General features: G+C 46.2%; 1 long non-coding RNA gene across 5 annotated transcripts in view; it reads left to right on the top strand.

The window, feature by feature from the left end:
* Positions 1-25,031, top strand: part of LOC116642810 — a 183,902-nt gene extending 158,871 nt beyond the window's left edge. For all 5 annotated transcript variants that reach the window (XR_004301389.1, XR_004301388.1, XR_004301385.1 and 2 more), the window contains one exon: positions 24,948-25,031. This is a non-coding gene — a long non-coding RNA (uncharacterized LOC116642810). The remainder of the gene's footprint in view (positions 1-24,947) is intronic.
* The last annotated feature ends 2,242 nt before the right edge of the window (positions 25,032-27,273 follow it).

The following is a 27,273-nucleotide window of genomic DNA, read 5'->3' as shown; positions in this document are numbered from 1 at the left end:
GGGAACCTCTTGGGTCAAGTTGGTACAAGGTACCTCTGTCTTTGACCCTGACCTGGATGGGGCCCCAGAGACTGTGTTGGAAAAGACAAGGTCAAGCCTCCAGGGGTAGTCCCAATGGGACAGAGATGCTCCTAAAGAACTTCTGTCCTCTGGGCATTTTTCTTCACCTTCCTATTTTTTTTTTTTTTTAAGAGAGAGAGAGAGAGAGACTGAGTGCATGTGGGGAGGGGAGGGGGTAGAGGGGGAGGGAGAGAAAGAGAATCTTTTTTTTTATTAACATATAATGTATTATATGTTAATATAATTTTATTATATTTTATATAATAAATATATATATTTATATATATATTTTATATATAATTTAATATAATTTATTATATTTTATATAATAAATAATATATATTTTATATATAATTTAATATAATTATATGTTTCAGGGGTACAGGTCTGTGACTCATCAGTCTTAACACAATTCACAGTGCTCACCATAGCACATACCCTCTCCAATGTCCATCACCCAGCCACCCCAGCCCTCCCACCACCCTCCACTCCAGCAACCCTCAGTTTGTTTCCTGGGATTAAGAGTCTCATGGTTTGTCTCCCTCTCTGGTTTCGTCTTGTTTCATTTTTCTCTCCCTTCCCCTATGATCCTGTGCCTTGTTTCTCAAATTCCACATATGGGTGAGATCATATGATAATTGTCTTCCTCTGATTGACTTATTTCGCTTAGCATAACACCCTCTAGTTCTATCCACGTCATTGCAAATGGCAAGGTTTCAGTTTTTTGATGGCTGCATAATATTCCATTGTATATATATACCACATCTTCTTTATCCATTCATCTGTTGATGGGTATCTTGGCTCTTTCCATAGTTTGGCTATTGTGGACATTGCTGCTATAAACATCAGGGTGCATGTACCCCTTCAGATCACTACATCTTTGGGGTAAATACCCAGTAGTGCAATTGCTGGGTCGTAGGGTAGCTCTATGAGAAAGAGAATCTTAAGCAGGCTCCACGCCCAGGGCAGGGCCTGACATGGGGCTTGATCTTACGACACTGAGATCATGACTGAGATCATGACCTGAGCTGAAATCAAGAGTCAGACACTTAACTGACTTAGCCACCCAGGTGTCTCTCCACTTTCCTATTCTTTTTGCAGGTATTGGTTTGTTGTGTCTCTTAGGGGATTTGTTACACATCCTTTCTCCTTCTGGAGGAAAATGACTGTGTTTGTTTTAAAACTCCCATGAGGCAGCCACTAGGAGCGCTTTGGATTGAGGTGGCTTTGGGCATGGAGTGACAGAGAACTCTAGGCTTCCCACAGCTTCAGTTCTTGATTGCTGGAAGTTCCGCTGTATGTATATACCAACTTTCTCTACTTGGGACTGAGGGTCATTTGCTTCATTTCTGCTTCAGCTGGGAAAGCTTCTCATCGACCTTTTTTCTGGCATGGCTTACCTCCCTGAGGGCATGTTCTGGGGTGAACTAGGAAGTTCTTCATCAACACTGGGGGCTTTCTCCTCACTCTGACCTTCTTCACAAGGGCACTTGTGTTCTCTCTCCCCTTAGAATCAGCCGGTGAAATTCCTGGGTAAGTGGAGGATACTTCCCACAGAGCATCTCCCTTCACCACTGTTTGCGTAAGGAACCGAATTGTTCTCTTTGAAGGTTGCGGGCCCCATGTGAGCAGCTGGGGCACCCTCGGGCCCCTGCAGTCCCATTGTTGGGTGACTTCCCATGCACTCACACCCGAGAGCAGCAGAGAGAGAAGCTCTGCACCGGGCTGACTTGGCTCCTCTCCTTCCTCCACCAGTCTGGAGGTTTCTGAGGTTACAGACTGAATCTACTGTTTAATTTCTAACCTCCCGTGGCTCTCAATTTAGGGCTCGCCTATGGGGTCTAACCACTCAGTTAGGGCAGGCATTAAAGGCTGTGGCTGCTTTTACCGTGTGTGGGGAGGTGGCAGCACGTCCCCAATCCAGGAGACTTTCATCATCCGTGACAGCCTCCTTCAAGGGTTCTTTATCCCAGCGCAACTCGGTTATGGGGTAAAGCCATGGAAGAAGTGAGGTCACATTCCTGAAAGCAACACCAGGACATGGGCTGAGCCTTGAAGAAATGGGGCAGTCAGGGGAGAAGGGCCCGGGATGGAGGAAAGGGAGGCTAATAGTGGAATTGAAAACAACAAAGAAAGTCCTAGTTTCGACATTTTGGCCAAAGGTGACCCCCACAGCCCATCACTGTTCCCTCTGCAGGGGTTTAAGCCACCTGCTCTCATTCTCTAAAAATATGAGTAGCTGCACTTTATGGAGCACCTACCTCTTGAGGCAGGATATTTTTTACTCCTCCTTTAGAAATGAATGGAGAATCAGCAAAGTTAATAATCTTCGTGGCACAGCCAGTGGGTGGCGGGGCTGGTATTAACTCCAAGTCTGTTCTCAAAGCTGTGGTTCTGTACCACAGTCATTCTTTTGCCACTGAATGCTTACTCCTTCTCTCTCTCTCTGGTCTGAACTTGGTGCTGACAAGAATTTTAAGCTACTTTGAGAATGCTGCTTTGCCTGGACCATTCATTTGCTTCAGGCAAGAGGCAAGAGGGAAGAGCACAAAGAGGACCAGGATATTGTCCATGCACATTCTGTGAAAGACCCACAAGGATTGTAGACTCTCATCCTGTTCACTTTTTTCTCTCCCTCCTGTTCTTGGCAACTGTCCCTTAAGCCCGTCTGTTCTCTGCCTCTAATATATTATGCTGGTATTTTATTACCAAACAATTACATCCACTAATTTGAAAAGGAAACGAGCAGGAAATTGCAATTATAAGAGTAAAAGCAATGCTCTTTTATTTCTCCCCTTTATGCATATGAAATATGGTTTGTCATTGCCGCAAAACAGACTTTCCTCTTCTTCCATGGCTCTTCACTGCCTTGTCTTTAATAATTGAGCAGAAACGAGAGTAATAATTAGATTCCTGATAACAGAGGAGATATCCATGGGTTTGCAGATGTGGAGGCTCAGCTTGGAGCCACGGGGCCGCCACCATGTCTCTGTGGGGGAAAGCATACTTCGTGCGGTTTCACTTGTGTACCTTGCAAAACGTTCTTTACATCCATGGTCTTCTATGTAGATTATCTGTTCACAATTATTGTTTCCTCTCTGCCCTTGCTATGTTTTCCCACCCCATGGACTTTGGGCTTGGTCAGAACCTGCTTTGGTTGATGGAATATGGATAGTTGTGATGCTCACCCTATTTAAGTGAGCAGAAACTTTCAATGTGCTTGCATGATTTGGCCCTGCTTCCCTTGAGCGATACTCAGGATGACGACTGCTCTGTCGAGGTCCCTGAGTGATTAGGGCGCACAGAAATGCCCTGCTGACTCCTGATGCTTGTATGGTGAGAGCAAGAAATAAGCACTTTCTGGTTTAAGCCACTGAGATTTGGAACTGTTTTTTAATCACAGAGTAGCCCAGCCCACCCTACCGATATATCTGTGATCTCATTTGGTTCTCATTATATCCATGGGATGGAGAAAGGGTTAATCACACTGGGTGGTATGGGGGGAAAGAGCGTGTGCTGTAGAATCAAAGGGACCCGGCTAAGAATGCTTTTTCCCTCATTGCTGGCTGGGCAGGCTTAGCTGGGCAACCCAGTGTCTCTGAAATCCTGTTTCTTTATTGGTAACAAAGGAGCAATTATTCTTACCTTAAAGGTTCCTGAGAATCAAAGTCGGTGTATGCCAGAGGCCCTAGCATAGTGTCCATCACAGAATAAACAGCTAATAAAAGATAGATAATAATAATAAAAGATTATCTCCATCGAGTAGATTAGAATGCCAAGGCTGAATCTACTGCAGGGAGCTGCCCATGTGACTTCCAAACGGCTGGAGTGTGAGCTTCAGCTTCCAGACTCTGGGTCCAGAGCTCTCTCCCTGGACTAACACGTGTTCGCTGAGTCCCACACCTGGAGCGGCGCAAAGGCTCAGGGGTGGGGTGGGTGTCAAGAAGTGAAAACACTGCTCTTGCCGGGAATAGCCGTCTACATGGTGAGATGAGCTAGATAACAGAGCCACTGTTTTCTCTGAAGCACACAGTATTCTAAAGTCCTAACTTTGCATGCGTAACAATCACCTGAGGAACTTCTTAAAATGCAGATTCCCTGGTCCTATCCCTAGACTTTCTACTTTAATACTATCCTACGTGGTTCAAGGAGGAAGAGATAGTGTGCTCTCACATCAGGTTCCCTCCTCTGGCAGCTACAAATTAGTTACACGATCCTGGGCAAGTTACCCAACCTTTCTGTGCCTCAGTTTCTTCATCTGCAAGATGGGGCTAATATTAATAGTTATCTTATATATCTCCTTGAGGATTAAGTTAGGCAATAGATGCCAAGCTCACGGCACTTAGCAAGCACTCAGTGAGTGCTCCCCATCAGTATTCTGATGCAGGGGTTATGAGAACCCCTGAGCCCGAAGCTTCTCTAAGGAATGGCCCAGGGCAGCCCTTTCATCTTGTGTCCTAGCTGGGTACTCTCTCATGGGGATTCTTGAGATAGCGGCCTCTACCCTTAAGGGGCCTATCATGGGGGCCTATCGGGGATTTCCAGTTATGGAAGCTTCAAGTGTGGGGGCATATTTGGGTCAAGTGTGCTGCTTGTGGCTCTTAAATTGCATGTGTGCTGCCTTCTTCTGTTCAGTCCTGCAGAGGTTTCCTTCTGGGGAAAGATCCTCATTAGTAAACTTTGCTTGGGAACCATCTCTCTGGCTCGTGGGGGCAGGGGGTGGGGAGCAGCAATGGGAGAAGTTCCTGGCCCCTGGTGGCCTGAGGCTGGAGTCAGGGCTGGATTTGTCCCAGTTGAACTGTTTCACTTAATGCTCTAGCACTGTGCCAAATGCCTCATTTTGCCTCTTGCTCATCATCAGATATTAGAGGATATAAGAGTCACATTTACTACAAGAAAGGTTTTCTTCTTCTTTTTCTTTAGTTTCTTTGAATAATTCATGTTCAACTTAGAAGGATTAAATATGGTATGACCTCCCACTCCAGCAAGAGCCACAGGTGAAAATCTGGTTTCTCGGGGGAGGCAGAGTCCAGGCTGTGGGGGGCCCTCCCAGCCTCCTGCCTCTCTGTGCTGCTATGAACAGTCTGATGCACATCCTGTGGGCTGTCTCTCCCTTTTGTCCCATTTGCTTGTCCGGGCTCTCCAATTTTACTTACTCTTCAGGGTCTGCCCTTCAGCACGCCATCCTCAGCCACGGAGTTTCCAGGCCGTGAGAAGGCAGAGAGGGTGTCTTTTGGAGAGAGTAGGGTCCTGAGCTGGGAAGGGCTGCCCATTTCCTGGGCCCAGGAGGCTGTTGCCATAGATGTTCTGGCATGAAGCGAGAGGAAGCTATAGGGTATATAAAGGAGGGCTCCCCTAACTAGACTGATGGCCAGCCTTCAAATTCCAGCTCTATGACTACTTGGGGGTGGTGTCCGCAGACAGTTCTTAATCTCCCTCTTGCTTTAACGCCCTTACCACAGGAAAGAGGAGAACAGTGTTGTCCTGAGGATAAAAGTGAAAACAGAAAATATAGAAACATACAAGCATAGGAAACATACGTAGAAACCACTTAGAACAGGGTCTGGTGTTTGATAATTAGCATTATGTATCCCTTAGATTTGAATTTGAATATACCTATATGTTGAGATATAGGTTTTATAGTATTTTATTTGCTCAATTAAAAATTAATTTTAATTACATAAGGAATTCATGAATATATTTTCCTTGTAAAAAACTAAAACATTACACTGAAAACTATAATTCATTTTGACTGCCCCCATTCCTGGTTCCTCCCCAGCATTTATTGGGTTTCAGTTTGGTCTACAGACTTCTGGGATTTTTTTCCCCAGATTTTATTTATTTGAGAGAGAGAGAGCGAGCAAGAGAGTGAGTGGGGGAAGGAGCGGAGGGGGATGGAGAGGGAGAGAGAATCTCGAGCAGACTCTACTGAGCACATGCTTAGCACTGAGCCTGGAGCCCCATTGCAGGGCTCTGCTAGGGGCTCATCTAGGGGCTGGATCTCATGACCCTGAGCTGAAACTAAGAGTAGGAGGCTTAACTGATTGAGCCACCCAGGCTCCCCAAACTTCTAGGATTTTGAAAAAGGCATCTATGTATGTGTATGTACTTGTAGTTCATATGTAGTATCTGTCTATTTAGTCTAAACAGTATCAGACCCATATGTCTTTTTCATTTAACATGTGTCTTAGAGATTATTTTATTTCAGAACATAGAGGTGTACCCTATCTAAAAGCACCTTCAGACTGTTTCGTATTATGGGGATATCACATTTAATTCAGTCATTGTTTAAAATTTCCCCTTACTATAGACAGTACTAGAATAATATCCTTGTAGATGTCTCCATGTACGTATACATCCTCAAACTTTCTCAGAGGTTATCATTCTGTTTTCCAAAGTGGTGTGCAAACTTACCCTTGCATCAGTTGTGTACAAATTACATGCTTTCGTGCCACCTCATCATCCTTTTATATTACCTAGCTATGGTTTTGCCAGTTGAGGCAATATAAAAGGATACAGAATTGTATTGATGTTTTAATGAGAACTTTCCTTATTCCTAATGAAGTTGAGCCACTTTTTATATTTATGGGCTGATGGTGTTTTCTCCTTTGTGGATTACCTGTTGTGCTCACTGCCTACTGTCTTACTGAGTTACTTTTCTTTTTCTTAATTATTTTTTGCAGATCTTTTTAAAAACATCTTTTGGATAGTCATCCTTTTTGTGTTACATTTGGTGACAGTATTTTCTCCCATCTACTGTTTGCTTTTTGTCCTATACATGTGCTTAATTTTGACTCAATCTATTTATACTCCCTGTTCTTTAATGGCTTGCTGTTGTATCCTATTTATAAGTAAACTCTCCTCATCCTCAGCATCATGAACACATTTTCTAATACTGGTTTTCTATTTTTCAAAAGTATCAAGTCTTTCATCCATCTGGGTTTTATTTGTAAATGATGTAAATTAAGATCTAATTATATGCAGTAGACACTGAGCTAAGAGCTTTATATGCATCATCCCAGTCATTCAAATTACCTGGAAAGTTAGGCATTCTGACACCCATCTTGCAGAAGAAGAAAAAAAAAAACTGAAGAGATACAGTGATTTGTCCAAGGTCCCAAAGGCCAATGCAGAGCAGCCATCTGAAATGACATCTATCTGTGGGATTATACAGATTTTTGCACATCCAAATTCCTCTTCCAGAGCTCCCTGCAGTCTGAGCACTGGCTGATCACACTAACAGAAGGAATTTGGACCAGGTAAGGGAAGAGTCTCTCTTGTGTCCAGTACTGAAATTACTGAGCATCCCTAAAGGCCAGGAAGACAGGCACTAAAGGGGCAGCAGGCTTCTGAAAAGGAGGAAGAATCCCACAATCTCAGCAACATTGCTTACCTGAACCAGCTTTGGGCAGTGCTGCTCCTTAGGGTGTGGGTGCGCATCCAACCCAGACAGGTCCTGCTCCTGGTAGGACATAGGTCCAGACTTTGTTCCTCTCTCTTTACAGCAGGAGAGGTCCAGGAAGCTGGGAGCGCAACGTTTCCTTTGTTACCCACTTCTGTTGTACCCCTGACCAGAGAGTCTCAGAATGGGGTGGGGGTTGTAAGAGGGGCAATGTAGGGAGGAGGGGAAAAGCTTTTTCTGGCATTACCCTGCAAATCTCACAGCGCCACCCCCACCCACTCACCTGTATGGGCTGGAAGCCTGGCTCAACTGTTCCATCTCTCCCCAAAGAGCTGTGAACCACACTCTTAGCAATGCAGAGAGATGGCTCCAGGCACCCTCGGCATTTATTATAAATCACTGACACAGGAAAGATATGAGTCCCCACCTGCAGAATCACTGAAGCAGCAACTGCGGGCATATCTTACCTGAAAACGATTTCTCTGCTTTCGCCATAGCACATGGGGCTTTGGGGGCCAAACCCAGAGGAGCCATTCCCTGGGGCAGCATTCTCAAATCTAGGGAACGTTTTCTTGATATGATTCTTACATCAAGACCCTCTTGAGTGCTGGCATTTTCTGACTTCCCTTAAAAGTATCCTCTCCATGTCCCTCCTCATGAACTATGGCATTCTCATGCTCAGGCCTGCATTATGATACAATTTTGTTATCTTCTACCTACTAATAGATTAACTTTGATCTCTTCACCAATTACGGTCTTTCCCCCCACCACCAAGCAACTCTGTTCTGACACTGTCCACCTGGGGACAGCAACAGATCCATAGGCTAAGGGCTCAGTCTCACAAGACTGCTGTCCCACCTTCAGACCCCACTCACAAGTCCAGGTTGTAACCTGTGCCTCTAACCTGGTGGCTCTCAGTCAGAGGCTCCCAGGACTCTCTCTTTGAGTTCGATTAATTTGCTAGAATGGCTCACAGGACTCAGGAAACCAGTTTAGCCCCTGGATTAGTGCTTCATTGTGAAAGGATATAACTTAGGAACAGCCAGATGGAAGAGATGATTAGGCAAGGTTTGGGGAAAGGGCTAGAGCTCCTATGCCCTCACTGAAAGTTCCACTCTTCCCAAACTTCCGTGTGTTCACCAACTTGGAAGCTCTACAAAACTGGTCCTTTTGGGTGTTTATGGAGGCTTCATTACATAGGCATGACTGATTAAATCATTAATCATTAGCGATGGATTCAACTTTCAGTCCCTCTCCCCTTGCCAGAGATTAGGGAGTGGGCCTGGAAGTTCCAACCCTCTATTCCTGGTTGGTTCCCCTGGCAATCAGCCCCCACCTTTCAGGTTTCAAAAATCACCTCATTTGTGGTTGAAAGGGGCTAGTTATGATTAACAAGACAGCCATTTCACCTTGATGGCTCTGGAACTATTTCAGGAACCGAGGACAAAAGACCAAATATTATGATGAAAGATGCTCCCATTGCTCTTATGCTCAGGAAATTCCAAGGTTTTTGGGAGTTGTGAGCCAGGAACTGTGAACTAGGACTGAATATATATGAGAAATATATTTTGGTCATCTGATAACCAAATACATATTTCTTATAAGTCACAATATTGCAGGCTTCTTAAGGGAAGGAATGGTTTTCTTTGTGGGAGATCAATAAAGAGTATTTAATTTATTTTTAAAAAGCACAGGAAAAACAATTCAATCTTTTCTTTCCTAATGAAAAAAAGCTGATCTCCAAATCAGGTGATTTCTTCTCTTCCAAAACACAATGCAGTCATTCCCCACTCTGAACCTTTGTTCCTTCAGTTCTCACATCTGCGATGCCCTCTCTTCTGTGTCTGAGTGGATATTTAGACTCTTCAGTTGTGTTGATCAAGCCGTCCTTAATATGTGCATTTTAATTGTGTAGCACACGCTGTAAAATGAAAGCAGAGGGGAGAAGTGGCCCTTCCTGTGTAGTTTGCCCCTGGCCTCCCCGTTGACCCTGGAGCTGACCCTATATGTCCCACTGTGGGGGAGGCTGTGCAGAGCCATTCACCAGGCAGTCCCGGCCTGTGGTCTGACCAGCCGGTGCTGCCCTTTGCTTTTCAGATCAAATTCCATCATATCAGGCAGGGATGCCCTCCAGATGGCCCCACACATGCACAGATGCTGCTGGGAAGGAGTGGGGGAGGCTCTGTGGGCCTGGTCCATTGCATATCATCCTGAATCAGTTTACCAGACTAATGAACGCATCCGATCGGCTCTGTCACTTCTTGGTGGGCAGTTTCCTACTCAGATCCCTCAAATTTTTTTTCCCAAACCCAAACTTCTAAGGTGGAGCTTGTTCCCAGGTAACTTGGACTTAACAGCCATCTCTCCTGGTGGAATAGTGGGAGCATGAGCAATATCCCCTTTACTGAAAATTATTGAATTAAGAAAAGGTTCTGACACCCCCACCTGCCTCAGTGAAGTTTCTTTCTCTTAGATAAATGTTGGGCTTGTTGATTATTGTACAGGCCTTCCTCAACTTATGATGGGGTTATGTCCTAATAAACCCTCATAAATTGAAAATTCCTAAGTCAAAAATCCATTTAATACAGCAAACCTACTGAACATCATAGCTGAGCCTAGCCTACCTCAACATGCCCAGAACACTTACATTAGTCTACAGCTGGGCAAAATCATCTAACACAAAGCCTATTTTATAATAAAGCGTTGAATATTTCATGCAATTGACTACTGTACTGAAAGTGAAAAACAGAATGCCTGTCTAGATACACAATAATTCTGAGTGTATCTGTTGTTTACCCCCTTGATTGCGTAGCTGACTGGGAGCCATGGCTTGCTGCCCTCTGCCCAGCATCACAAGAGAGGATCATACCATATGTCGCTAGCTCAGGAAAAGATCCAAATTCAAAATTCGAGTACAGTTTCTACTGACTGCATATCACATTTGCACCACTGTAAAGTCCAAAAATACAGGAATCATCTGTATTGTATATGGTGGTTCCTTGAGGTCATATGGCAAGGGACACCTTTGCAAGGCACAATAATTCCCAGAGTTAACTGTGGAAAAGTGAATCCTCTCCAGGAAACCAGAACTTCAGTGGAAGTCCATTGGGCTGGGCCTCTCCAGCCTCACTCACTTGGCCATGGTGCATGTAAGGGTCTCAGTGCAAATTGAATTTGTCCCGGTGTGGAAGGAGTTACAGGTGGCCTCCCGATGCTGGGCTCTGTTGCTTCTCACAGTCACCATCCTGGTTTGCTGGACTATCCAGGCACATGACCTCTCAGCTTACTTCCCTTATGTAACCTGAGTCTTGTTCTCCCAGCTGGGCAGAATGGAGGACGTGTGTGCCTGGCCAGGCAGTGGGTGGAGGTGGTGATTATGGCGAGTCTCTCAAGGACCAGCTGACTCAGTGGTAGGTGCTGGTGTACAAGAGCCAGCTTCTCCCTGTGCCCTGTGGGTGAGTCTCCAACTTTGTCAACCCTGGGGGATGGAGTTTGTGTGAGAGGAAGAAGGTGGCTTACTTATCAGTTCCCTATAGAACTGCTTTAGGCAGGGTCTCACTTGCTACGATGAGATTCCATTTATTCCTGGATGAATGATCCTGTGGGAAAATGTGGCATAGAATGAAGTTTTGGGCAGGGAGAGATGAACTTTGCTGGGGAAATCAAGGGAAACTTCAGGTGTTTAGGAGGTTTGATAATAAGTCAGAATTTGCTAAGGAGAGAACAAGCTCTTGCCCTTTGGGGGCAGGGAGTTGGAGATCCTACATGCTGTCCCCAGAAGAGAGTTTAGCTGGGCCAAGGTGGGGGGCAGGTTGGGGAGGGCTGCGCTGTCTGAGCGGATGGGAATTGAGGGAAATGAGGGACCATCAGGCTCCAGTGGCAGGCAAAGCTTTGAATGTGACCTGGAATTTGAATTTCTCTCTGTCTGTAGGAGGGAGAACACTTCCAGAACGCTGTAGGCTGGTTTGATTTAAAAAGCCACATTGTGGAGGGCCTTTGGGCAGCTGAGTTATGGCATAAAGAGAAGTCCAGCTGCACAGTGATGACTTCTGCATTTGTCTTCGGTTCAGACTGAATCCCTTGCTGAGGGAGGGTCTATGGTGGTAAAGGGTCGAGGGCCGCTGCCCTCAGATTTCAGAAGTGGCCCCAGCGAAGGGGCCTCTGGGAAGTGAATTACAGCTCTGATTCAAGTCAGGCCAGGAGGCACTTTCAGAGTTCATCATGAGTCCAGCACACATACCCTAGGTGCCAGAGGAGGCAGTAGAGACTGAGTGTCCGCCCTGGGGACCCGTCCTCTGTGCAGGGAAACAGCTCCAAATACCCAACACTATACTAATCAGGGTGGCAGGGTGTGGCTTCTCAGGCTCAAGGGCAGTGCTGTGGGAGGGCAGAAAAATGGGGGAGAAGGGTGGTTTGGCCTCTTGGTGGGGGGAATGGGCTGGGACAGGGATGAGTAAGATTTGGAGAGGCAAAGGGGACAAAATTCAGTTACCCCTCTAGAGAAAACCATCCGAATAGCTTTTGCAATTGCAATTAGCCAACAAGTGAGTGAGCATCTTCACGTGCAGAACCATGTAAAGAGTGCTGGAGGCAGGTCAAGATCAAAGTGAAATAAATGGAGCCCTTGCTCTCTCGATACCCACCTGCCACAGAAGACGCATTCATCCATTCACTCATTTATTCATCCCACAAATACAGAGCTCCTTGCCTGTGCCAGCTCTGTGCTGGAGCTGGGGATATGACCCTAATGGGGAAGGAGAGGCAGTGAGCTAACTCATGAAAGGGCTAAACCATTTAAATCATGCCCACCAGGTTCTAGAGGGCTGGAGTGATGAGACTGGATTGTAGCTGGCCAGAAAGAAGACCTCCTTGAGAAGAAGTCAGATTGAAGGAAACAAGCAGTTGATGTTTATTGAGCATCTATCCCTGCCAGCCTGTGTGTGTGGCTTGTAGGGTTGAGGCAGCCTGTAGGGGGCGGTAGCAAGTAAGCAGATACGGGTAATGCACCTGCTGAGGGTGCCTGTCAAGTATGAGAGTGCCAGCGAGAAAGGAGGAGGGAGGGGAGGGAGAGAGAATAAGGGAGGGAGGATCTAGTAGGCCATCAGGAGGAGTCAGTGGGGTGTGTGTGTGTGTGTGCGTGCGCATGTGTGTGTGTGTGTGTGTGTGTGTGTGTGTGTGTGTGTGTTTGGGAGGGGTGGCCTCAGGCACCTGGAATGGACCCTGTGCTTCTGTTGGTCTCAGTGATGCTGATCCTAATGCCTTGAAAACCTGAAGATCACAGAAAGGAGGAGGAAGAGCTTCAGCTCTCATCCCTATGAGTTCCTGTGTGTCTCAGAAAAGGCATCAGGGAAGTGAGAAAATGGCTTGCTGGTGCTGATGCTGCATAAACAGACTTCCCAGGGACACACAGGTTTAATGCGATGTGAACAGATGAAGAGGGGCGAGAGGAGGCTCTGAAGTCTCCAGTCCTCTGTTGCCTCCCAAAAACCCATCCTGCAGGAGACCCCGGCAGGGATCCCACCTCATGGCAGCCCCTGAAGACAGAGGGGCAGGTTGAAGGAGGGCAGAAGGGGCTTTCTGAGGCCCGGGAAACCAGCTTTGTGAGGGACACCCCACATCTCAGGTTCTGATTTTCCACGCAGTTTACATAGCCTGCTCACAGGCTCTCTTAAATATCCTTGGAGTTCACAGTCACCTGGTGGCACGGCTCCCCATCATTCTGTGTGGCTGTTTGAAAGTCTGCCCGAGGAACTTCTCTCACTCAACTTAAACTTATATCATTTGGGTTAAACATCACTATCTTGGGATCCTCTTTGAGTCTAATTTACCCATTATTTTTCTGGAAGGCTCCTGGAGCCCCCCACGCCCTACCTAAGGGCCCCTGGGCTGCTTTATGAGGAACACGAGCACTCTGGCCTGTGAGCACTTTGAAGGCTGGCGGGGAACCCCGGAAATCCTCAGTTTGTGCTGGATGAAGGACCCCCATCTTCATAGCATGACTAAGTGCATTGCAACACTTTTTATTCCCTGATAGGAAAGAAAAAAAAATAATCATGGATACCTGTGAACATGCTGGGTTCCTAAGGATTGGGGTGAGGGGGACAGTGATTGTCTTAAATCTACCATAACACAATACCACAGGCTGGGTGGCTTATAACAATAGCTATTTATTGCTCACAGTTCTGGAGGCTGGAAAGTCCAAGATCAAGGTGCCGTCAGTGTCATGAGAACCCACTTCCTGGTTCACAGACTGCTGTCTTTTACTTATAGCTTCATATGGTGGACAACACTAGGGAACTCTCTGGGTCTCTTTTACAAGGGCACTAATCCCATTCATGAGGGTTCCACTCTCATGACCTGATCACCTCCCAGAGGCCCCTCTCCAGATATCATCACATTGGGGATTAAGTTTCAACATGAACTTTGGGGGAACACATTCTGTCCATAGTAGTGATGGAATGAATCAGAGAAGAGGCAGGTATCACCAATTTCCCTAGTTTTCCAATTTCATCACATGATTCTGTTTCCTAGTGTAGGCACCATTAGCACAATCTCTCGTTGGCAACAAGGGCTTTAGATCTAAGAACTGGAGACCTGCCAAAGGATTCTTCTCTGGGGTCCCTTCCCGGTAGATCTATTTGCCCCATAATCCAGAGAAAGCCAGTCTTCAAATGGGATGCTGGATAGGTGACCCAATTCTCCCTGTCTCAGTTGACCCAGAGAACCCAGCCTTGAAAATTGCGGACATCTGACTGAGACAGCAGGGAGTGGGTGCAGGTCCCCTCAGTCCTGACCACCAAACCAGTGTTCCTTGACAGGGGAAACTCTATGCCCCTGGAATAGTGTGTCTTCCAGGAAAACTAAAACTTTACGCCCTTGGGGAGCATATCTTGCAGGAATGCAGAGGCAGGATGCTTACTGAAACAACGGACTCAGCTATGGAGATTGTCCAAGACCAGACCAAACTGGTCTGTGCCAAGATGGACCCCAGTGCTGAACCTTCATCCACTTTTTCCCTCATTATAATACTAAAAAGTGGGGTGCCTGGGTAGCTCAGTCAGTTAAGCATCTGCCTTCGGTTTGGTCATGATCCCAGGGTCCTGGGATCGAGTCCCATGTCGGGCTCCCTGCTCAGTGGGGAGCCTGCCTCTCCCTCTTCCTCTGTGCTCTCTCTTGCTCTCTCTCTCTCAAGGAAATAAATAAAATATTTTTAAAAATACTAAAAATCATGCCCAAAGGTGGAGATTTAGCATATTAACTAGACATGTGATGTATGAAGAAGTATGACCTTTAAGTGTTCAGGTGCTAATAATTCCCTGCCTCTACCTTCTTAGATGCCCCCTTTTCCCACCTAAGCCTTTACAAAAAAATTTTTTTTATTAACATAATGTATTATTTGTTTCGGGGTACAGGTCTGTGATTCATCAGTCTTACACAATTCACAGCGCTCACCGTAGCTCATACCCTCCCCAATGTCCATCACCCAGCCACCCCAGCCCTCCCACCACCCTCCACTCCAGCAACCCTCAGTTTGTTTCCTGAGATTAAGAGTCTCTTATTGTTTGTCTCCCTCTCTGGTTTCGTCTTGTTTCATTTTTCCCTCCCTTCCCCTATGATCCTCTGCCTTGTTTCTCAAATTCCATATATGGGTGAGATCATATGATAATTGTCTTTCTCTGATTGACTTATTTCGCATAGCATAATACCCTCTAGTTTCATCCACATCATTGCAAATGGCAGGGTTTCATTTTTTTTGATGGCTGCATAATATTCCATTGTATATATATACCACATCCACCTAAGCCTTTCTAAAGCTCTCCCTGACCTCTCCTCAGGGAGTCAGCCTGAGGATTCTTTCCTTTCTGCTATCTCCCTTGTGATGGAGCATAAGCCCCAATAAAGCCTTGCCTGAAACTCCCACTTGGCCTCTTGTCAATTTCTATTTCTTAGAGAGCCCAAGGGCCTGGTTAGGTATCATTAACTTTCGGGAGAATCTAAATGTATGCAGTGGTCCCATTTCAGGCGGAAGCAAGGGTCCTTTTTGCAATAAACTTCCATTGTGATTTTAGAGACATTCTATAAATGTATTAGACTCCAAGCTCCTTGAGAAGAAAAGACAATAAGGTTTTTCGTTGTATATTCCCAAATCTAGTTTAGTGCTTGGCACATAGTAAGTGTTCAATAAATGATTTTTGGATGAGATGTTTCATATCTAGTGCTGTTTAATCTATATTATCCTAGAGGAGGCTGTGGCTAGGCCTTGGAAGGGAGTAGGCTCTGGAATTAGATCGGCCCAATTGCATGGGGCAGATCCTGGGGGGAGTCAGTCCAGTAGACAGAAGACTCAGTACTGGCTGGGCATGGCTGGTCAGCATGGGAGTGTTCCCATGGGCAAGCAGCCCAAGGTGGGGAAGGCAACAGTCAGAGAGTGCTTCTGTGTGTCGGGCACTCTCTTCCCTTCTTACAGTCAACCTGTGAGACCTGTAATTGCTCTTCATTTTATAGATGAGGAAGTTGAGCCAGAGTGAAGCAATGACATTCTCGGGTGATCTAGCCAGTAAATGGTACCAGGACACCATTTTAGGCTGCTTCTCTGGAGGTTTCATACTCCTCACAGCTGTCCTCTACTGCTTCTCTGCAGAGCAGGGCCCCAAGCGTGGGCAGCGTAGAGCTGAGGAGCCCAGCAGTCAGCTGATTGAGGCAGACTCAGCAAACTAGCATGCGCTTCTTAGTAGCAGGGCTGTCCTCACGGCAGAGAGAGGGGGGCAGCTGGGGTCTAGAGCAGCGTGAACCACATCCTACAGCAATTGAATATTGGCTTGATGGAGACAGGAATTCACACACAGGAGCAAGGCAAGAGGCAGTGACCAGAATCAGGTAAGAAAGTTCCCTGGCTTAAGGGCTGGTTCACACTAACTAAAGCTAACAGTGCTGAGTCCCAGGATATTGTGAAGGACCTCTGAAATACTCCTTCTCCAGGCTTGGTGGTGGCCAAATACTAGGGCAAGGCCAAAAGTCAGTCTTAAAATGTTTTTTCAAAGTAGGAACTACCTGAATAAGGGAATGGAAGAAAGCAGAAACCATCCAGCCTTATCTAATGCACGACTCGCTTGATTTCTTTATGGTGAATACGTTTCCTTTAGGCCCATCCTGTTTTTTCAGGCCATACAATTGGAGCTGATGTTTATATCCAAGGTTGTGTTATATGATGGGGAAAAGTTCTCTGGAGAAAAATTCTGGGGCTCATTAAACAGTGGGTAGAAGAGGAGGAGAGAATGAGGGAGGGAAGTAAAGAGAAAATTATAACAAGATGAGGTTTTCTTTTCCTGTAGGAAAGGACCTAAAATAATTGCATCTCCTGTTTGGAACATTTTTTGTTTTTCACACTTCATTCCTGTTTATGCAAAGCAGTGGTTAGGAGAGTACATTCTTAGGGGAAATTCTCCCCAGGAAATACACTGCTGTGCACACAGGACTTTCCAAGTCATTGAGAGAATTGGTTAGGAACCAGAATTTACTTACTTACTGGTGGAGGGTGGTGTATAAGGATGGCGTGACTTTGAAGACCTCTGTCAGCTCCAGAACTCCCTGCAGTGACCATACTGCAGTTGAACTCCTTTCTCTGCCCCATCCTTCTCTGGCTCTAGCTCAGAGGTGTGGGTCCCAAGGACATCCCAATAAATCTCCCACCTGCCAGTCTTCATCTCAGAGTCTGCTTTCTGGGGAAGCCAATCTATGATGAGTCCTTCCTGTGTTCATAGTCCTTTCATTAGTGCTAACTGAGTGCTCAGCATGTTGGTCTCCATGCTAAGTGCCTGGAATATAAGGAGGGATAAGACCTACTTCCTACTCAAGCTGCTTGCCATCTACCAGAGGTACCAGTGGTCAATGGCTAACTCCAGAGACCTGTCTGAGCTACTATAACAGTGGTATGAAAAAGTGGGGTCAGAGCACCCCAGCAGGGGATGCTGATGCTCTGACCAGAGGAGTCAGCCCTTCACTTCCCAGGTCTGCAGTTCCTGACCCTTCTGAGCAGTCTGTCTAGCAGACAGAGCACCTCTTGAAGCAGTGGGTGCACTTGCTTGCCTCCACAATCCTGCCCCTTCTAGATACTCTTTATTACACAGTGGATAGGTAGTGTGTTGGGGCGGGAAGGTTGTAAGTAGAGGAAAGATGACAAGAAGGAAAGTGCCAGATCCAGGGCAGGTAGAACATAGCATGAAGGTTCAGTTTGGGTCTCCCATCCATTACCCAAACTTCCTTCTCTGGAGGTCATTTCCCCTGGACCAAGATTGGCTCCCAGAGTGCTCAGCCCCTCCATGGAAGAGGCACCAGAATCAGGCACTGACTTATCAGAGGGAATAATGTCAGAGCCAGTGTGTCAGACTTGCCTCTATGTTTTATACCCAATGATGGAAAAGAAAATGGGCATCACCCAGCAGGTGGGCAAGGTTTTAGGAGCATCCAAGGGTTCTTCCTGGTGTTTCTGAAACTGGACCTGTGCAGACAGATGGTTATGTAAGCCTGTGTCGCCGGACTGGTTGGCACAACCAGGACTGGGTCCTTGTGATAACTGCACCTCTGTGTGCACTGGCTGAGAAGAGGACTGGCTAGCATACCAGTACTTACGAAGAGGGGGTCCTCAGACACTCTCATGCCTCCCACAGAGCATCTGCTGTGTGCCCAGCCTTGAACTGGGCCAGTCAGAGCACCCTGGTGAAATAGAAGGGAAGGCCCCAGCCTCTGAGCAGCTTCCAGCTTAAGTGGCTTGACAGGCACACCATCACCAGGTGTCTCAAGTCTGGTGGAAGACAAGCAATCTGTACCCTTGGGGAGCCCTAGGTCTCCTGGCCTAATTTGAGAGATGTGGTTTCTGCCACAGGCCAGTATTTAGGACACATATGCATATTTAAAAGGCCCAAGAACAGACACCAATCAGACATTAACATGTGCAAATGGTTACAGCTGATTAGCTAGAGCCAGGGGACAGGACAGAGAGGCAGGCCTGAGAGCAGAATATCTTGAACACGTGGGGTCAGCCCATAAGCCCCCAGTCAAATCAGGTGGCAGTGGGGACAGGGGGAGCCCTAGGCAGCACCAGGTACCTTGTAGATAGCAGTTGGCAGGAAACACAGCGTCCTCTCTTGTTGAAGGAGGGCCAGGCTGGGGGTGAATGCCACACAGTTGTGTGTATATGTATGTGAAAGTATGAACATTGTCAAGGGGACATATCTGAGAGGCCTCTAGTAGAATCACTTGGGTGATTTGTAAACACAGGTTCATGATTTGTGAATATATGTATGTGATGTGTGTGTGTCTGTGTAATGTGTACACATTTGCATGTGTGTATGCACATACTCTTGGGGGCTTCCTTTATATTGGGGTGCGGTTGAAGATGCCAATACACAAATCATCCAACCCATTCTCTCTCTTCTTCCAGGAAGCTTTCTCTCTTAACTAAATGACCACCTCCCTGGCTCCGTCCCACAAGACTTTCCCTTTGGGAATGGGTCCCTCTTCTGAGGAGCCAGAGCTCAGGCCCAGTTCTAGATGCTTTCTTGCATTTAGTCCTGAAGATGAGAAGCATTCTGCCAGTTGATGAGTGTTAGGGGACACTGAAGATGGGGTGTGATTTATCTAGGTTGGAACCCAGATTCTTTGGGTAGAATGAATATTTTCTGCAAAATAAGCAGAATCTGGAGAAGCTGGGTTTATTGGGCAAACTTTTGGAAGCAGGTAAGGAGCAAAGGTGTAAAGACAAGGTACCTTCACTTACTGAGGGACTGGGAGATGACCTTAATTAAGAAGCCATCTTAATTTGAGGCATAGAGAGGTCTATAGAAAGTAATCCTCTTTAGTTGGCTGAAGAGACTAGCACTAAAAGTGGAGCTAATTTCCTGAGTTCTTGGGTTAAAGCTGCCCTGTGGCCTCCCTCCATAACGTGGACAGTGGTTAAAGGAGGGGTTTAATGCAGGCAGCGTAGCAGACTATGTGGTCTAGCTGCATAGTGGGCAAAGGGACCTGGGTCCTGGCCCATCCCTCTCAGTGGCCCCTGGCTGATGGGCTTGTGGAGGAGAGAGCAGTAGCCCTGGATGATCAGGCCTGACTCCCAGGGCATTTAAGGTGTCTGCAGCCCAGGTGAGAGAGTGGGCTGTGGGAGACGCTGTCAAACGCTGGCTGGTCACCCCAACACGCAGGGAGTGATCCTAGACATGCACCACCCACCTTTCCCTCTTCCTGCCGCCACTGTCACCACTGATCCTCACTGCCCCAGTGCCACTCCAGGTCCTTACTCACACTTTCCCATCCCCCCGGAATGCCCTTAACTGCTTTACCCTGATCTAAGTTCCACCCAGTCTCCAACGCTTGACTTGATACCACCTACTCCAGGAAGGCTTTCATGACTACTTTAGCCCACAGTGCTCTGTGCTCTTCTAGGCTTCCAGGAGCTTCAGTGCCTACATCTCGCTCATCTTAGCTGGCTCTTCAGACCCACCCTAATGCAGGAATGTATAGGATAGCATCATGGGTCCTCTTTTCTTCTTTAATTATACTTTCTGTTTTCAGGGAAATTCTTCACCTTAATTACTAACCTTATGTCGATGACTCCAAAATTCAAATGTGTATGGCCTTTTCTGTGACCTTGAGACTCACATATCCAATGGTCTTCTCTTCATCTCCACCTGGATATCTCATAGGAATCTCAGACCTCAACCACCGAAAAAGGAAGCTCTTGATTTCCTCCTTTGACTTCTCTTTCCCCGGGCTGGGTACGTGGCACCACCATGCATCTAGTTGCTTAAGTCAAGCCGAAGCCCAATCATCAGTTCCTCTCTTCCCTGGCTGGCTTTAATTGGCAAATCCTAGTGACTTTGTTTACAATCATATTCTCCATCCTTCTGAACTTCTCTATCATCCAGGACAGGTCACGGTCTTTGCAACGGGGGTAGTGCAACAGCCTGCTTCTAGCTCGTGTCCTTGCTTCTGCCTCTTATTCAAACCAGTCTTCACCGATCCAAATGGCAGTTCCAGAACACAGATCAAATCACTCACCCCTCTGTACAGTCCCTCCCATGTCTTCCCACGACACTGAGGCAAAGGTCCACACTCCTTCTCCTCACCCAGCTCTCTGATGTCCTTACTTTGTTCTCCTTTTTGCACATCCCACTCTCCCTTCACTGGCCTTTCTGTTTCTCAGAAGCCAAAAGGTTGTGCTACCTCTGGTCCTTGACACTGGCCATTGTCTCTGCCGATGCTCTTCCTTGCATCTTCACAAGATTGCCTCCTTCCTGTTGGGCAGATCTTGGGTTAAATGTTACCTCCTCCAAGAGGACTTCCCTGATACTCACTTTAAAGCAGCTCCTCAGTTGCCTTCTCTCATACTATCCTGTTTTATGTTCTTCAAAGCACTCATCACAATCTGACACCATGCTGCTTACTAATCTGGTTTATTTTGTATTGTATAGCTCCCTCCACTAGAACATAGGCTCTGTGAGAGCAGGAAGCCTTTCTGGCTCCCTCCTCCACTGTAACCCAGCTCCCAAAGCCATGCCTGGCACAGAGTAGGCACTCGGTGAGTCTTTAGTTAATGACTCAATAAATGAATGTGCCCCAAATAGATACTTTGATTTGGAATGGTTGGATTTCCTTGAGAAAGCATTCTAGCTTGGAGAATGAATTGTAGCTGACAATATTTTTTATTTGAAAGGATTCAGTCTGTGTATTTTACCCATACAGCACGCATTGAAGTTCCTATCCTTTCCCTAATATTTTGATATGGCAGTTACTACCAGTCATTTATTTACTTTTGAAGAAATGGACCAGGTCTCCATGTTTTTGGTGAAAGTTCTCAAGTGTTTGGAGACTTGTGTCCCACAAGCCCATCAAGCCTCAGGAAACTGATGAAGACGCAGTGCTGTGTGGGGAAGGAACCCTGAGGCAGGCAGGACCCCGGGGTGGGGGGCATCGAGCCGGCCTCGCCACAGACAAGTTTTAACAAATTGGGGAAAGTCACAGATCCAAATCTTGTTTTCTAGCTTATAAAATGAGCTTAATCACTGCAGCCCTTCTGGCCTCATGAGCCTATTGAAAGATGAAGGAGATAGTAAACATGTATATTTGAAGGGGAGGTGGCTGTCACTCCTCATTTATTTTCTTGCTCATTCATCCATCAAGTACTTCAGAGCAAAGCACTAGCCTAGCAACTGTGTGGCGAAAAGGATGTGGAATGTGCCCCGTCCACCCCCTCCTGCGTCTGGTAGGGTTGATGCACACCGATGGTGATGGCTGGAAGGGACCAGGATATGTCAGAGAGGTGTGGCCTCATGCTGCGGGATTCACAGAAGGCTTTGGAGACTGGCAAGACAGCATTTTGCAGAAGCTGGATCCTATGGAAACTAATCCCTCAGGGATCTGCCAGAGTGCCCACGCAGGGGTTCCCACTGCTCCAGCAGGCTGAGGACGGTGAGGTGACAGCTCCTGGGTGAGGCCATCCTTGGTGGCTCTTTTAGAGTCTCTTTGGTGGTGAAGCATGAATCAGACTGACCAGCAGGTCCTGAGGCTCTGGAGCAAGTAGTATTCTTCTTAGAAAGACTGTGAAATTCACAGAGAGACAGAAAGATACAAACATTTACTTCCTTATAATTGCCTTTAGTTGATTCATTGTTATTTTCAAAGCTTTTTCTGCCTTGCCTCATTGGGGGTTCAGTCTTGTCTTCCCTGGGGGAGTCAGGCTAGAGTCAGGCTTGGAGTTTCACAGGGTTCCTTGGGTCTGAGCTCGCCTAGAGCTACTATTTCCAGTTGGCAAAATCTTTTGCTCCAGTTAGCACCATCTCTGCCTTAGCCCAGTTCCCTCTGCCCTTGTTTCTCTGAGTAAAGCTTCCTAGGCTTAGGGTAGGCAAGAGCCCTGAGCCCGGGACCGTTCTGGGATTTGCTGGGGGAAGACCAGTAGGCTGGAGGTGGCAGAGGGTGTTTCTGTGAGTGACTCAGTTCTCTCTTCCTGCAATGCCCACAGAAAGGGAGTGCATCCCTGCATACCCTCCATTACAGGTTGGAAGTGCCTGTGACAAGGAGGGAAACGGCCAGCAGGATATGAGAGACCAGTCTCTGGAAGAAAAGGAAAAAGATATGTGGATAAGCTTGATTTTGATTTTGATTTTTTTTTAAAAAAGAGAACTGCAATTTCTGTTTATTTGACAAATGGAATGGATGTCATCTGAAAAAACATACTGTGTTTTCTTCTTTTTCACATAAACAAATTCTCCTGATAAAAGTAAGGGGCAGTCAGGAATACCTGCCTCCTCATTCCAGAATTGCCATACTTAGGAAATAAAAATATCCAGGAAATAAAAATAGAGAATGTCCAGTTAAATTTGGATTTCAGATATGTAATAATTTTTAGTATAATATTTGGGACATACTTATACTACAAAAGTGTTCATTATTTAACTGCAGTTCAAGTTTACTGGTCCCCCTGTATCTTATCTGGCGACCTTCCTTTCTGTAGACCTCAGGTTGCCTGTGAACTCACCCAGAACTCTGTTTCCAGGATCCTCCATGGCTCAGTCCTCTGAGGAACCTTGGTGCTGCTGGCCCTCCAGATTCCTATTCCAGGGCAACCTGCACGATCTTCTCTGGGAGAAGATTCTTCTCTGTTAGTACTTAGGCTAAAGTCCCTGGCTATTCGGGTCACCTAGGGGAAGGTTATTGGTGGGACTTAGTAACACAGGCAGGTGTGGTCTTCCTTCCAGACACCTGGAAAACAGTGGTTCTCTGCATTGTTTACACTTTAGAAAGATCTGGGGAGCTTAAAAAAATACTAATGCCTGGGTCTCATCCCCAGAGATTCTGAATTAATTGGTCTGGGGTGTGGTCTACCTACTGGAATTCAAAAATTCTCCTTGGTGATTCTAATGAGCTTTCAAGGTTGAGGACCAAGGCCTTAGAGCCACTAGGGCAGAAAAGTGCAGGTCTGGCCTGGGATCTCAGGTGACAGGGACTTAAAGACAGCCACCCATTTATTGACTGTGTCATAGTTTCAAGATGGAAGAAAATTCAAGTATTTATCAGTTGCACTGGTGTCTGCTGCTCATTTTTAATGGTCCTGGTCCTCAGATACGGGGATTCAGGGAAGTCAGATCCAAGACCTCTGCTGTCCAGGTGCAGTGCCTCTGGGGAGAGATGTTTCCTCCCGTCCCCATCAGCTCTGTAACATTACCTTATAGGGAGCCCAGGACTGGAGCCATCAGCATCCTGGGATGTGTGTGTGTGTGTGTGTGTGTATGTGCACGCACGCACAAAAGAGAGGTGAGCATGTGTTACCATAGCCAAGAAGACTTTGTACAGGAACAAAATCGGGGTGGCTTTGATGACCCAGGCACTCATTCCACTGGCGGTTAGGAGAAGCGTCAGTCCTTCCTGACATGGGGAGAGCACAAGGAGAAAGTCAGTCTCTGAGGGGGAAAGGAAGAAGGGCAGCATGTGAACCCACCACCATGGCTCACACTTAGACAAATGCATTAATGAGGCAGGGCATGTGGATGTAATGGTATAATGAGCTGTTATTTCACTATAATCTAATATTTTAATAGTTATTATTACCTGTATGTTCTTATTTCTGTTATAGAAACTGCAGATATTAGTAGTTATACTGGTTTACAATTCCTTGTCCAAATCCTTGGGACCATTTGTTTAAAAACTCAAGTTTTTTTTTTCAGATTTCAGAAAAATAAAGTGATAAATATTGTTTATAAGTAAAACTTCAGTAGCAACTGAAGTAATATCCTAGCCAAACACACTAAGAGTTCTGCAGTGAAACATATGAATATTGACACTAAGTGAGGTGAATAAGCATCATAAAAACCTCACGTCAGTCAGATCAGGTTGTGAAAAATCTTTTGGTGTCCAAATCTTTTTTTGAATCCTGTGAATAGGCGATTGTGGGCCTAAAACCTACCTACCTCATTTATGGAACATGAAATATTTGATAGGAACATGCCAAGTATTTTATATTACCCCACTGGAAACTCATGGCAGCCCTATGAGGTGGAAACCATTGTTGCAGCCATTTTGCAGATGAGGAAATGGAGGCTTTGCAGGTTGGAGGACCTGAGCGGAGGCGATTAGAACAGGAATTCAAGTTCCATTCTGTCTGACTCATGGTCTGAATGGCACGGCCACGGGGGCTGCAGGTGGAGAAGCAGGGGAGGGGGTGTACAGAGTACCTGGGCAGACACGGGCGTATAAGGCATGTCACATGGCAGGCTTTCTGCAAAAGTGTGCATGTGAGTACACACTGAGTATGGATATTCTGTGTGTGCATGATAATTTGCGTGCTTGTATGTTTTTCTGTTGTGAGTGGGGTGAGCGTGGCAAGTCTCTGGGCATGTGGCTCTGTGCCTCGGGGTGTGTCAGTCTCCTCTAGTCTCTGTATCAGCAGCTCTGGAACAGGGAGGGTCACCCTTGTCACATCTCTTCTTTCATACAGTCTGCGCTCAGGAGGAGGGAGCCTTCCAAGGGGGAGCTGATGGCGAAGACTGTCTGCGTGTAGACCCCAAGTGGTTGAGTTAGTCAAGGTCAGTATACAATCATCCAGGGGCCCAGAGAGCCCCTGAGGGCACCTTGGCAAGGTCAGTGAACTTCATCTTGGTTCATTTATTTTTGAGGGGACAGTTTGCTGGATAAATGAAAGAAATGCAGATTTTCTCGAAGGTTCCTAAGAGAAATCACCTATTTCTTAGAAAAAGAGGTAAAGATGGAAACCTCTTGGAGGCCTTGGTTTTGTATGGTTGGTCTATGTATTGGCAGCCAGTGGCACTGCATTCAGTAAGTGGGAAGGCTGGTTTTCTATTCTCCCAGGCTGCACTTTAGAGAATGAGCCTTGGGTGTCACTGAGACACCCCACACCTGGGCAAGCAGGGTCAAGCAAGTGATGAGCTTGAGGGTTGGGATTCACAGCTTGAGTCTCAAGGCAGCCATATACAAGGGAGGGCAACTCTCCACACGCCAACTCAGGGAAGAAAAGAAAACATCCAAATTTCTTGGGGTTCCTCTCCAGTCTATATCCTCTATGATCTCCTGACTGGCTACTGTAGGAAGGAGAGACAAAAGGGAGGGAACTAGCATATATTGACTGTCTAATGAGACTGTTGCTTATTAGTTACTGTTTTGTTCCCAAGAGCTACCTCTAAGGAAGGTATTTTCTCCTTTTTTTTTTTTAAAGTGTGGAGCCCAACGCAGGCTTGAACTCACAACCCTGAGGTCAAGACCTGAGCTGCGATCAGGAGTCGGATGCTTAACCGACTGAGCCACCCAGGCGCTTTTTGTTTGTTTGTTTGTTTGTTGCCTCCTTTTTAAAGAAGCTTGTGGAGGTTAGGCAACTTATTTCAGGTCATCCTGCTAGAAGATGGCAGAGCTGGGATTGTAATCCGTGACTCTTAGACTACCATACCTTTCCATTAGCACACACTGCCTCTGGGATTCCTCCCCTCTGTGAACACCCTCTCCAGTACAGCGTGAACCACAGACCATGAACACTATGGCTTTCGCTGCTTTAAATGTTTCTTGTGTTTCCTCTGCTGCAATTATGCAGATTCCTTGTACAGAAGGGATCGGATGCTATCGTTTAAAGTTCACTAAGCTGGGATTCAGGAAAATTGAGTTCTAGACTTAGTTCTTTATCTCTTGGGGACTCAATTTCCTCATCTAGAAAACAAAGCGGTTGGCAAAGATGCAGCCTAAACCTTGCTTCGTTAGGTTAGGTTCAGGCTCTGAGGGGGAGTTTGACTTATTAATGAGTTTCCTTAGGGTCTGAGGCATGGAGCTGGACACAGGTGAGCATCTCCAGATGCACTAAATCCTTAATATTGTTCATGTTGTTGAGGTTGCCTGGGTGGCTCAGTCGGTTGAGCAGCTGACTCTTGATTTCGGCTCAGGTCATGATCTCAGGGTTGTGAGATTGAGCCCCGCATTGGGCTCTATGCTCAGCAGGGAGTCTGCTTGAGATTCTCTCTCTCCCTCTCCACCCTCCCCACCCCGCCAAAATAATATTGTTAGTGTTGTTAATTCATAGCGATTTCTTACACTTAAATGAGAAAACACTAGTACACTAAGTACAAATTTACAAATAGTTGTTAATATTCTCTGAGCTCTTATTAGGTTCAGGCTCTCTTTTATAAGAATGGCTCAGACAGTGGGATAACTGATGTGCACAGTGACTTACTAATTTAACATCTGTGGTAAAAAGGGAGCCAATGGACCCCACAACCCTGCTGAAAGTCGCCACAAACATATTGTAGTCAATATCAATTTTCCAATGTGTTATTGATTCCAAGAAGCATTAATTTCAAAACAAACAATGGTTTTCTTTGGTAATTTCCATGTTGTGGCTACAACTGTCATTTTTGCTGACCTCCCTGTTGTCAGATATTATTGACTGCCTATAGAATGAACGAGAATTATTTTATGGGTGTCTTTATTGAACTGAACTGGGAGAAGGGGACAGGGAATTATAAATGAGAGAATTGTTAAAGACAGTCACCACCTCACGTCCCCGTCGCTGTACCCAAACTCAATAATATAAAACTCCTGTACCTGTGGTCCCAGTTCTCCAATTATTAAAATGCTTTAAATTTTTCCCCTCATTTTGCCAACACACACACACACACACGCATGTCAGTTGCTTTCAACTATGGTTTCTATTTCATTTTTGTTTGACATTGCAAAAGCCTATCAATGTGGTTATGACTTAAGGTTTGTATGTGAGGCATTCATTCATTCATCAAATATGTGCAAGGAACTTGGGTGAATGTGAA

The sequence above is a fragment of the Phoca vitulina genome, unplaced genomic scaffold (genome assembly GCF_004348235.1).
Source record: "Phoca vitulina isolate PV1807 unplaced genomic scaffold, GSC_HSeal_1.0 scaffold24, whole genome shotgun sequence".
Classification (NCBI taxonomy): Eukaryota; Metazoa; Chordata; class Mammalia; order Carnivora; family Phocidae; genus Phoca; species Phoca vitulina.
The sequence above is the reverse complement of the archived record's forward strand: the minus strand, read 5'-3'. Positions and strand labels throughout refer to the sequence as shown.